Here is an 11906-nt window from a genome sequence, read left to right as displayed (position 1 = left end):
CATTGTATCCCTCTGATTTCCTCTTCCACTTTTAAGAACACTTATGCTTACGTTGGGCCCACTCAGATAATGGAGGATGATCTTTCTAAGGTCAATTTATTAACAACTTTTATTCTATCTGCAGCCTTAAATTCCTCTTTGCTGTGTAACCCAATGTATTCACAGGTTCCAGGCAGTAGGAGGTGGACATGGATATTTTGGGGAGATCTCTCTCTGCCTACCACGGCTTCATAGAGTAAGATGAGTGGGGAAAAGGGTCATGTTCCAGGACACAGGGCTTGATCATCCAAGGCTACTGTTTGACTTGAAAGGAAAGCCTCTTGCTCCTGCTCTGGACAGCCGCAGATGCTGGAAGAGCAGTGATGGTGGAAAGACTGTGAGCTGGTTGGCAGAGTGAGGAGGGCGGAGGTGGTGTCATAGTTGGAAGGGCTGAAGGATCCTTGTTGGCTGAGGACTCCCTTCTATGCCCTGACTTCATGGTGTTGTTTCTAATGTTTGTAGAGAAGGAATGTATGAAGAGTTTTTCTCTTAATAAGGGGAAAAGCCAAGCTGCTCACCAAGTCAGGCATAGAGGGATGGGTGGGGAGGGACATTTATAGAGTTGGAATCCCAATTTAAAAAGGTGGAGGGCTTCCCTGGTGGCACAGTGGTTGAGAGTCCACCTGCCAATGCAGGGGACACGGGTTCGTGCCCCGGTCCGGGAAGATCCCACATGCTGCGGAGCGGCTGGGCCCGTGAGCCGTGGCCGCTGAGCCTGCGCGTCCGGAGCCTGTGTTCCGCAACGGGAGAGGCCACAGCAGTGAGAGGCCCGCGTACCGCAAAAAAAAAAAAAAAATTTCTGCCAATAAGAGCTAAAGCATTAAGTGAAAAAAGAGCATGATTTTCAGGGTGAGGGAGGTGTTACAGAATCTACTTAAAAAATGATACTGTTGACTGTTGGAAGCCTTTGTTTTCATAAGTTAAGCAAAGTGGAAGTGGTTTATTTGTACCCAAGAGAAGAATCATGTGACCTTCTGAGTGAAAAGGAACCTACAAGACATTAGTCATCTAGTTGCTATTATATAAATCACGCAAAATGCTGCCTGAATATCGTTAAAAGGTTCATTTTTTTTTTTTTTTCTCCAAAACGTATTAGACCTCTTTTAGGTTGGTTTTGTTTTGCGTGCTTACCTAATTTTTGTTGTTTGGGTGTCTGCCCACACAGAATGGTGGAGACAGTTGGGGACTTGCCTGACACGAAGCCACCAGCTATTGGAAAGAGTCTTTTGAACGAAGGCATCATAGGCCCCATGAGGGGAAGAGGAAGCCGCAAAGAACATCAGAATGTGAAAATGTAGGTCACAGCTGCTAGCCAGGGCATAGAGAACACACTTTCATGTCACTGAAAGCTTCGGAAGGAGGCAGGAAGGATATACGCCAGGATACACATCATTCTCAACTACAAAGGGTAGACGTGTGTGTGTGTGTGTGTGTGTGTGTGTGTGTGTGTGTGTGTGTGTGTGTGTGTGTTAGATTCTCTCTCCCAGCAGGGTTAGCTCTTCTGTGCAGTCATACTTGGAGGACAGAGAGGGTGGGCTAGCTGGGGGAGGTGGGGTGGGCAACAGGCTTCCTGTGAAGAGCTACTGTATAGATTTTTCAATTTTTACAATAACTTTTAAGGCTCTTTGTATAAAAAAGCAAAAACAAAACTGTAATATGCAAAGCATCAAACCTTTAGCAAGTCTCTTGCCAAAGCAAGCTTATTTCAGCATAAAGTGGAATGGCAAAGTTTAAAGGAAAGGTGGGTGGCAACCAGGTGAAAAAACCCCAGAAATAGCCACTCAATAAGAAGCATGTCTTCTTCTTAAATTCTCTTCTTTATTTAATTCTGTGCTTCCAACTTATATGGTTTTAGGCGTCTAAAGTTTGTTCCAAGAGGAGCTATACCTACGGGCACTGGGCATTTTGCAAAGCAGGGAGATTTTTCATACATATCACACTCTGTCCAAATCCCACTTTTGCTCTTTGTGTGCTTCTTGCTTGAAGCTAACACAGCGCCAGGCTGCCTTTGCTGATGCTCCCTCCCTCTCAGGCTCTGTGGTTCCTGCCCTCCTTGGCCAGCATCTCCTCTCGTCTGGGTTTTTGATGCTTCCCAGAGCTTCTCCCTGGTAAATCATCTGAGCCTGCTCTTCCAGATGGCTTATGCCCTTATTCATGGGAGAAATCAGAAATAGAAAGGAGATATTTGTATTCATGGCAATCCAAAACAGTAAATTCATCTGATGGTACTAACCTTTCGTTTATTTATTTTGCAAGTTCTACCTGTTTTAGGCCCATCTGATCAAATTGAAAAACCGAAGGTTGGCAGGCTATGGTATGAATGTCAAATCCAGCCCACTGCCTACTGTACAGCTTGGGAGCTAAGAATTATTTTTACATTTTCAAATGGTTGAAAAAAAATCAAAAGAAGAATAATACTTTGAGGCATACGAAAGTTATATGACATTGAAATTTTAGTGTACCCCCCCCAAAAAAAAGGTTTTATTGGAACTCAGTTGCTCTAATATTTTTATGTATTGTCTAAAGCTGCTTTTGCACTATTTTGGCAAACTTGGCCTGCAAAGCCTGAAACATTTGCTGTCTGGGCCTTTACAGAAAAAGTTTGCCAACTCCTGTTTTAAGCCAATCTTTACATTTACATATTAAGTTGCCTACCAGAAAACAAGATTCTGATCATTATTTTGATCATTATTATGACCTTGGTGGTTAACACAGTGACTGACATGTAGTAGTTACTCTATGGATATTTGTTACAAAGATTTACAATAATACAGTTTACTTACAACTTTCAGAAACATACCTATTATATGGCATTTGTTTTGGGAAGCCTTGCCAATAGGCAAGAGGTGCCTATCTTTTCTCTCTAGCTTTCCTCTTCCTTACTTTTTTTTTTTTTTCGGTACGCGTGCCTCTCACTGCTGTGGCCTCTCCCGTTGCGGAGCACGGGCTCCTGACGCGCAGGCTCAGCGGCCATGGCTCACGGGCCCAGCCGCTCCGCGGCATGTGGGATCCTCCCGGACCGAGGCACGAACCCGTGTCCCTTGCATCGGCAGGCGGACTCTCAACCACTGCGCCACCAGGGAAGCCCTTCCTTACATATTTTGAAGCATAAACACTTAGTTGTAATCTATTTTTTAACTGGTGGCTAAAATTTAGAATATATCAAGTTTTCCATAATTGGAGATTTTGTTTTTAAAATTATGAACTCTTCCCAGAGGCTGTGTATGTGTTTCCTACTGCTGAATGCAAACTACCCTAAAACCTGGTGATTTAAAATAACAACCATTTTGTTATATTGCACTGTTTTGGTGGCTAGGAATTCAGGCAGGGCTTAGCTGGGTGATTCCTCTGCTCCACACAGCATCCACTGGAATTAGTGGTATTCAGCTGGTGTCCAGGCTGCTCTGTTGGGTCACATGCCTGCTACCTTGGAGGGGATGGCTGGAAGGTAAGGTTCAGCTGGGCCGCCGTCCTTCTGCATGTAGTCTCAGGATCTCTCCAGCAGGGTAGTCAGACTGCTAACATGCAGCTTAGCACTCGGAGAGACTAAGGTGGAAACGGCCCATTATCTGAGAGTTAAGGTCCAGCGCTGGCAGAGTGTCATTCCTGCCACACTGTCTTCATCTGATAGTGATTACCAGCCAACCCAGATTCAAGAGGAAGGAGATGAGACCCCACCTCTCCAAGAGAAGAATGTTAAAGCATTTCTGGCCATCTTTAATCTGCTATGGGCTGCTTCTAGTTTGATTTTTAACTTTACTAATTCCAACTAACTACAATAGCTTCCTCCGAGTGTTCCTAACACATGATCTTTTTTCAGCTGTTTTTCATGGTCTCATCTCTGAGCTCTGGAATTGTCAGGTGTCTAGAAAAGGAGAAGACCCACTCAGACCAGGCAGAGCTATGAGGGATTGGCTGAAGTACACTGAGTACCTCCTTCAGAAAGTGATTCAGCCCCAAAGCAGCCTGTCTGCCTCCTACAATACCTCAGATAGGAGCTAGGAGATCTGCAGGCTCACTCTGACCCCAGCTGTCAGGGAGGGAAGTCCTAAAGTACATTCCCATAATACTTAATGACATCTTACGTCATACAGTTTGGAAGATACTCCAGTCTCTTTTCTTCATTCATTGGAAAGAAAAATCAGCGCTGCCCCTCACTGGATAGAGACAGGTAGCTGAAGAATACACAAGCCAAGATAATGTCAGTTCAGGGCCTGGTTTTCCTCCTGTCTGCCATATTCTATTCTTGGGAATATTGCTAGCATGGTGTTCTGATTTGCTCTAAAGAAATAAGGTCAAGTTTTCTGAAGATGCCTTTGTTTAGGCTAATTTTCTGACCTGGAGATTAGAAATCAGAGAGCTGTAACCATCCAAAAGGCTGCCTTGTACATGTGACTGTGTAGGAGAGAGAACAATCTTAGTATTTTTTCCAATGGAACTAACTTTACTCAGTGCTCCAACAGCTCCAAAATTCAGGGATTTTCCATCCATTATGCTGGCATCACACTCAATTTCACCCAGGAGATTTAGATTAGATCCCATTCCTGCATTTGTAAAAGGAGAATCCTCAAGTTCCACGAGGGCTGCAGTCACTGCATCTGTTGCAAGGGCACCAGCCTGTAGCTTTTCAATTGCCTTCTGACAAGCTCGTTTGCATACGTGTTTATATTCCTTGGCTTTGGATTCAGAATGATAACCTGCACCTGCATGCACCAACACAAAGCCCCCTCGCTTCTCTTTATGGGGCTGCTTTGTTTCCAACTCTTTAGCTGTTATTTTAACAGCCGAAACCTGAGATGATCTGGAAGGTAGTCCTTCTCCAGAACTCATCCCCTTCTCCATGGTCATTCTCCAAGATCACCATCTTCTACTGGGAAAAGAGCATACTTCCATCCAAAAGTAACTGCAGGAGAGGAATTACTCCGCGTCAGCCCCGAGCCCTCACAGCACCGGAAGTACGGAACTAACTTTTGGACGATTTTCTTGGCTTGCGTTACAGAGTTTTGGGGAGAAAATGCAGTTGTTTACAATACATAAAACGTGGTAAACATACAGGATGTAAATATTATTTAAATAAACCAAAACTTTATGGAGATGGAAGGCCTGTCAAAGAGTTGTACTTCCCCATTTACTAGGACAATGCATCTGCTATATTTTGTTGAGTTATGAGGTCAGCAAGGTGATAGCCCTACAGGGGATCACCAGCTGAAGGACAATTCCAGGCCCTTCTGCTGCCCTGGGTCTGGTTTGGTAACTGTATTTCCTTTTCTTGCCACCCTAGACCGCATCCTGCCAGAGCAGTTGCTTTCTCTGTGTGCCCTTTGGGGGTATTTGTTTTCTCTTTCGATGGTTAGGGGCTGGGAGCCTCTCTGCACATTTCCTCTGGTGGTCAGGACTGTTAGCACCCAGAAGGTTCCGTGGCCCACGTGGGGCAGCCTGAGCGTGTGGCCTGTGGTGGGAGCATGGGGGGAGGCACCAGCACTTCCTTGTTCTTTAAAAAGCCACATAGGGTTGTAGGCTTGGTAGTAAATTTTCTGTGGGCAATGAGAAACTCTTGACGTTTTCACACAAAGAAAGGACCTGATGTAGTGGTAAAACTAGGATCTCATACACATCTTTTCCTTTTCTCTATGGTGCAGAGATACAGGGTGGGGGGAAGTCTTCATGATGAAGCAACAACTCAAAACTGAGGAAACTGATCTTTGGTTCCTGTCTATATTGTTGTTGTTGGGGTGTGTGTGTGTGTGTGTGTGTGTGTGTGTGTGTGTGTGTGTGTGTTTGGAGAACTTTGAACATTTGTTTGAGCCTGTACCTTTTGTAGCTTGTCTGGGATCATACAAATTCATATCCTTGTGAAGAGTCCTTCCGTTGTCTGAAAATGAAGTCTGTTCCATGATTATCAGATATTATAAACAGAGATAGTACAAACCTTGGAAAAATGCTTTATAGTACAGTGGAGATCGAAACTACTGGAAACTCTTCTTCAGAGACCCGAAAAACATCTGTGGTAGGACCTTGACTGGAGAAGAGTTTTGTTGTTTGCCGTGAAGCAGCTTTTTTTCCCCTTGTTTCTTCATGGCAGAATTGATAATTATAGGGAAATTTCTTGATATTTGTTCTTTACAGTCCTTAAGTTCCTTTTCCTTCAAAAATAATACGGTTTCTGCCACTAGTGGATTCTCCTCACTCACTGTTGAATTATTTGTAATAAGTATCACTATTCTTCAGTGTGGAGACTGGAAATCCCCTCTGACGTGCTTTCTTGCCAACCTCTTCTCTGGTTGCCTGCCCACAGTACTTTTTCCTCATCTGGCCAGCCATCTCTGACTTATTTTAGCACATGCAGCATTTCAGAATTTGACACGGTAGCACGCTGCATAGATTTGAAAAGAAGCTTTCTAGTGGAATGGTGGCCACGCGTCACCTCAAAGACGAACAATTAAAGTTCTTTGGTTGTGGGAGGAAGGCTCTGGAGAGCTCGAATTCATTCTCCGGGGTGTCAGTGGTTTGGAGACTAATCAGAAGCATGTTAGCATCACAAGGGAGTTTTATTGAAACTTCTGATTCTTCAAGATTCATTGACAAGGTGGTTTTAAGAGCTCAGCCCTCAAAGGTGTCTGTAAAACTTTTCAGATATAGCCCTACCCTCTCCACTGTTCAAAAATATTTTGGGGATTTTAGTATGTATGTGTTCATTCTAATTCTTAATTGGGAAATGCATCTGAACCTGCGTTCTAATTTTGTGGTTAAGAGGAGGAAGGAAACCAATTAATAGTGTTTGAGCACATGCTAGATGACAGGCAAGAATTAGGTGCTTTGTTCTGGCTATACTGGTGCCAAGGAGAGAAGAACCCAGGATGTCACTGAGATTGTTGAAACCCAGTGGAGAATGAGGCTGGCTGAGCAATTAACAGCAAGCTTGGGTCAAGGCATAGAAGAGACATGGCCACTTGCAGCCTGCTCACTAAGAACACCCCCTGCCCTACCACCTAAATCAGTGATCTTCCCTTGTTTCTGTTGGTCACTTTGCCTCTTGGTGTCTCCTCTGCTCTTTCCTGGGCCAGATTTCCTTTGTTTATGAATATCTCACTCCCTGCTTTTTCCAGGATCCTGACTTCAGTACCTATCTTTCTCCAGGTAGTCTGATTGTATCTCTGATTGTTCATTTTCTTTGGAATTTATACTTGCAAGGTCTTAACTTTGAGTTAGGTTGAGTGTTAAGGGGCAGATATTGCCCTTGATTGTCTTTTGGCTTCTTTTGGTCTCCACTTCCCACTGTCCCAAACCACCACCTCTGTACTAAACTTGGACCCCAAGTCCCACAAGAGTTTTGCTGTCTGCTGGTGGCCAAGAATATAAGCTTTATTTTAAATTTAAAGAAAACATTGAAAATAAACTTTTGTTTTTTTACAAATTATATCAAACACTTAAAACATTTGGGAACATTAAACATTACTTTCATACAATACATCCTCGTGTTGGCCAATATGAAGTTTACTTAAATTTAGTATTTTATATATGCTTGATCATTAATTCTTCCTAAAATTCAATGATTATAACGATTCAACTTTATAAAGTTAAACAAGTCTTCTATGTTATACCCCAGTTATTTTCAAATTTTTCAGATAACATTTCCAGCAAGGAAATTATAAAAATGTATATGAGTTATACTGAAGGCTTGATTAAAAGGCTGTCTGTGTACAGATACAAGGCAGCTTTTTTGCGGTACGCGGGCCTCCCATTGTTGTGGCCTCTCCCGTTGCGGAGCACAGGCTCCGGATGCGCAGCCGCCAGCCGCTCCGCGGCACGTGGGATCCTCCCGGACCGGGGCACGAACCCGTGTCCCTTGTATCGGCAGGCGGACTCCCAACCACTGCGCCACCAGGGAAGCCCACAAGGCAGCTTTGTTGTCTGGTGATAAGGCCTAAGGTGATAGATGTGACAAGGGCGTTTGTGTTCTAATCAGTGAATTCTGACTACCCAAAGCATGAGGTTCAAAAGTTGACCCTTTGTCAGTGTACTGTCCTGTCATATTTTAGGATTGCATTTCCTTGAATCACAGAGAGGTGAAAAAGAGAAAGTTTTTCTTATCGCAGTGCTGTCCCTGGTCTGACCGGTAGCCACATGGGATAACTCGTGATAAAATGCATTTGGTAACTTATTATAAAATGAAGGAGTTAACTCAGAATAAACTTGATCTAAGAATGTAAACATAGTTTAGCTTGCTGAAGTCCAGCCTACTAGGTTCTTTTTGGGGTCTGACATCAGTGACAGCTTTTTGGCCTTTAGAACTTGATGTCTAGTTCTGAGAAGGACAAATGTTCAGAACAGCTACTGTTCTTTTTCAAGTCCAGGTGTGAAGACAGAATTAAATACATTTCCTTGCCATTGTACCATGCTTAACCTTTAAATGCCATATTTAAAAAAATAAATTATGCTTTATACTCTACCCACTTCCAAAAAGAATTTGAAGCAGAATACCAAAGTATTTTCCATGCAAAGTCTCATGTTGACCTTGGTGTCCTGAGGTCTTCCTTGTAGAGAAAGGCAGATTATACCCCAGACAATATCTTTTTCTAAAACCATCTTACATAAGGAAAAGTTTGACACTTTCTTCTTCCATGGGATTATGCCAAACCGTGTCAACTATCCAAGTAGGAAAGCCAGATTTCCTCACTTTACACTACCTCATTAACTGTATGTGTATGTACGTGTGTTTCCAGTCTTCACAAATGTGAACTTCTCTATTTTGCTTTCTCTCCAGCACCACAGAACCATGTAGATCAGTGGTTTCTGTGACAGTTTCTGGTCCTCATTCTTTCTAGCTCTGCTTCTGAACAGATGGAATGGTTATCTGATGGAATGGGTATCAGTGTTAGTGTCCATATCCTTCTGTGGTGTCATATGTTTTATAGCTGGGCATAGTTTATTAAATTCATTAATTTTTGTTGGCTACTTTCAAACTGATAATTTTAAGTCGTGAAAGCCCCAAATGTCTAGACTTTGATTGACAGACACTTTGATGGCTTCAGGCATGCTGAGTAGGTTACCCCCAGTGTCAAGCCAGCAGCTGTTTTCCCCAGATACCACCCACTCCCCGGCCTCTGAAACACTGGGCTCTTACTATTAACCTTCTTCAGGGAAGTAGAAGACTTGGGTCAAAAATCCAAGCTAAGATTGTCACTTTGACAATTTTGTGCATACCCAGACATGCCAACTTCTATTCTCATTGCACCAGTCTACCACATGGCAGCTCAAACTCCTTGCTTTGCATAAATCCCAGTTTGGAGCATTTAAAGTACCTTGTGAACTTAGCAATACATTTTCTTCTCATAATTACATGCTTTCTCCTTTGCCTACAAAGTGCCTAATTTCCCTGTGGCTATTCACAACTTGTCTTACTTTGGTAAAAATGTAAAACCACGGCTTACCTTTAAATACCTGAAGATCAAAACCACCTCTAATCTTTGTTTAGCTAAAGCCTCCCATTCTTTTTTCCTTTTCTTTACATCTTCTACTTTAAGTCTTATATCTTAACCTTTTCTTCACTACTCACTTTAAAGGTCTCCACATGTACCTTCCGGAAGAAATGCAGGCAGAATTTCAAATTCCTCCATCTTGCCAAAGCAGTGGCAAGATTAAACATGTGAGTTGCTTTTCCCTGGCCCTGTTGTTCACTGACCCACAGAAGAGTCCTTCTGTGTCTAGTATTCCTCTGACCTTTAACTCTAGAACAAAGTCGCCTTTGGGTTTCATCAGTTTCCTGAATGTTTTAGAACGCGACTTCAGCTTCAGGGTCTCTGTCACCTCTGGGGAAGTAAATCGAATAAAGCATTTCACATCAGGAGTCTACTAAAATTGTCAGCTCTGTAAATGCAAATTTCTCTCTTCAGTTCTGTAATGTGATTGCTTGTAACAAACACAAAGACAAAAGCATAACAAAAAGGAGAACAACTCCATTGCCTTATTATAATAGAGCACTTGTGTGGGATCTGCTCTGGTTTCCGCACAGGCAGCACTGTCTTTGGAAGCCAGTATCTCTTATTAGTTTTTCAATATTAAATGTAATTAATTTTAATCTCAAGAATAAAAACGTTAAAGCTCTTATGTGTACAATGCATGTATATTATTATTTATAGTATTATATATATAAAACTTTGGGCCCCAGAACATCATTTAAGAAAACTGATTCTGCCCATGAAGTTATCATTATCATCCTTATTAAATTTTGTGAAACATCTCCATATGCATAGTGACAGGTATTTAGGCATGATGGAAAATGAAAAGAAATATGTAAGTATGATTTGTGCCCTCAGGAGCCTTGAATTTGAGTTGTGCAGACAGAGGCATTATTTATAAAGAGGTGAATAGCTATCCACATAGGACACAGCAAGTACCAAATGTCTGGAAGAGACTGTAAGTGCTACTGGCATTCATGTCACACATATGGAGGCCCATGCCCTGCGGGGCACTTGCAAAGAAGCTAGGATTAACTTCTCTGAAATGGAATGACTGAAGGGTGGGTAATGGTGGTGATGGAGTCTTAAAGCACTGAGGTCTAAGCCAGGCACATGGATGGCAAGATGACTGCCTGAGATGTTCTTTTCTTTCCAGAGAAGCAAGAAGAGAAGATGGATGGTAGCCTAGGAAGAGGACTTCTGGCCTTGGCTGCGAGTTGGGTGACCTCAGGTAAGTCACTTAACATCTTGAAATCTCAGTTGCTGTATTTGTAAGATAAGGGCTGGTTTATTCTTTGAAACCAAGGGACAAGTTTTGAAATGAAAGGTTAGCAAGAAAAGTCTAAGCAATTAGTTTATGTGACGGAATTATACAGATTGCTTCCTGCTCGGTAATAAAACCATCAAAAGATACTGTCTAAGATACTGTCTATAATCATGATTGGAGGATAAGCTTGGTAAAAAGCCATAACATATGTGCTGAGAAATATGAGATGGAATGCGTAAAACCAGGTAGGATTAATAATGACAGGTCTTAGGTAGTTGGGGAAATGTTTGAGAGCTTAATCAGTGAAGTGACAGAATCTACAGTTTAAATTTATGATTTAGTTATCTTCTTAGTGTGCAAAGTTCATGTTCTTATTATGATACAGTGAGGACCCACGACTGTAGCTTTTAGGCTAAGCATATCATGGGTTTTGAATTACACAATAGATTTGAGTATGTTGGGTTTCGGTAATGACTGTTCCCAGAGCTCCATTAAACATCCCTGATTTCCCTAGTAGTCAGCTAGAATATAATTCAAAATAGGCTGCAGTGAGTGAGGCTTGAAGAAAATAGAAATGGACTGCTATGGTCACAGCAGAAGTGAAAGGAGGCAGGGCACACCCAGGCTTACAGGTTTCAGGCTTACAGGGAATTAGGAGTGATCTGAAAATATACCTGGGAGGAAATGAGTATGGGAGAAGAACCTTGGAAGACGAACAAGTATGAATCATGACCATCAGTCAACTCATTGGGAACCTAAAACATGTGATATATAAAACTCAGGGATCTCAATTCTCCTTTAAAGGTAAAGGGAAGTGTAGCAAGGATCATGGCACTGGGAACACTATGACTACGTTGTCAGTTCTCACCTTCAGTTCACATGAAAGAGTTTGCCCTGCTCCCCACCTCTGTCCCCACCCTGATACACACATATTCTAGATAAATTCAGTGAAATTTTTTAATTGTTTTCTATTATGGGGGCAGTTGTCTGAGGCTGAGAAAATAAACTACCCTTAACCTGTCTTTAAATGCTCAAAAAGGGATGCAAATATGAAGTTAGTTCTAAACTCCCCACTAAATAGGGAATCCCAGTGAAAACAACATTGAGCTCATTCTTTTGCCCATCAAACTGGGAAAAAATAA

The 11906-nt window shown here is 42.3% G+C and overlaps 1 pseudogene; it reads right to left on the bottom strand.

Moving 5' to 3' along the window:
- Positions 1 to 4359: 4359 nt before the first annotated feature.
- Positions 4360 to 4976, bottom strand: LOC112406002 (threonine aspartase 1 pseudogene; annotated as a pseudogene).
- Positions 4977 to 11906: the final 6930 nt, after the last annotated feature.

The sequence above is a fragment of the Neophocaena asiaeorientalis genome, unplaced genomic scaffold (genome assembly GCF_003031525.2).
Source record: "Neophocaena asiaeorientalis asiaeorientalis breed wild unplaced genomic scaffold, Neophocaena_asiaeorientalis_V1.1 scaffold229, whole genome shotgun sequence".
NCBI classification, from domain to species: Eukaryota; Metazoa; Chordata; class Mammalia; order Artiodactyla; family Phocoenidae; genus Neophocaena; species Neophocaena asiaeorientalis.
This window is presented reverse-complemented; position numbering and strand designations above follow the sequence as displayed.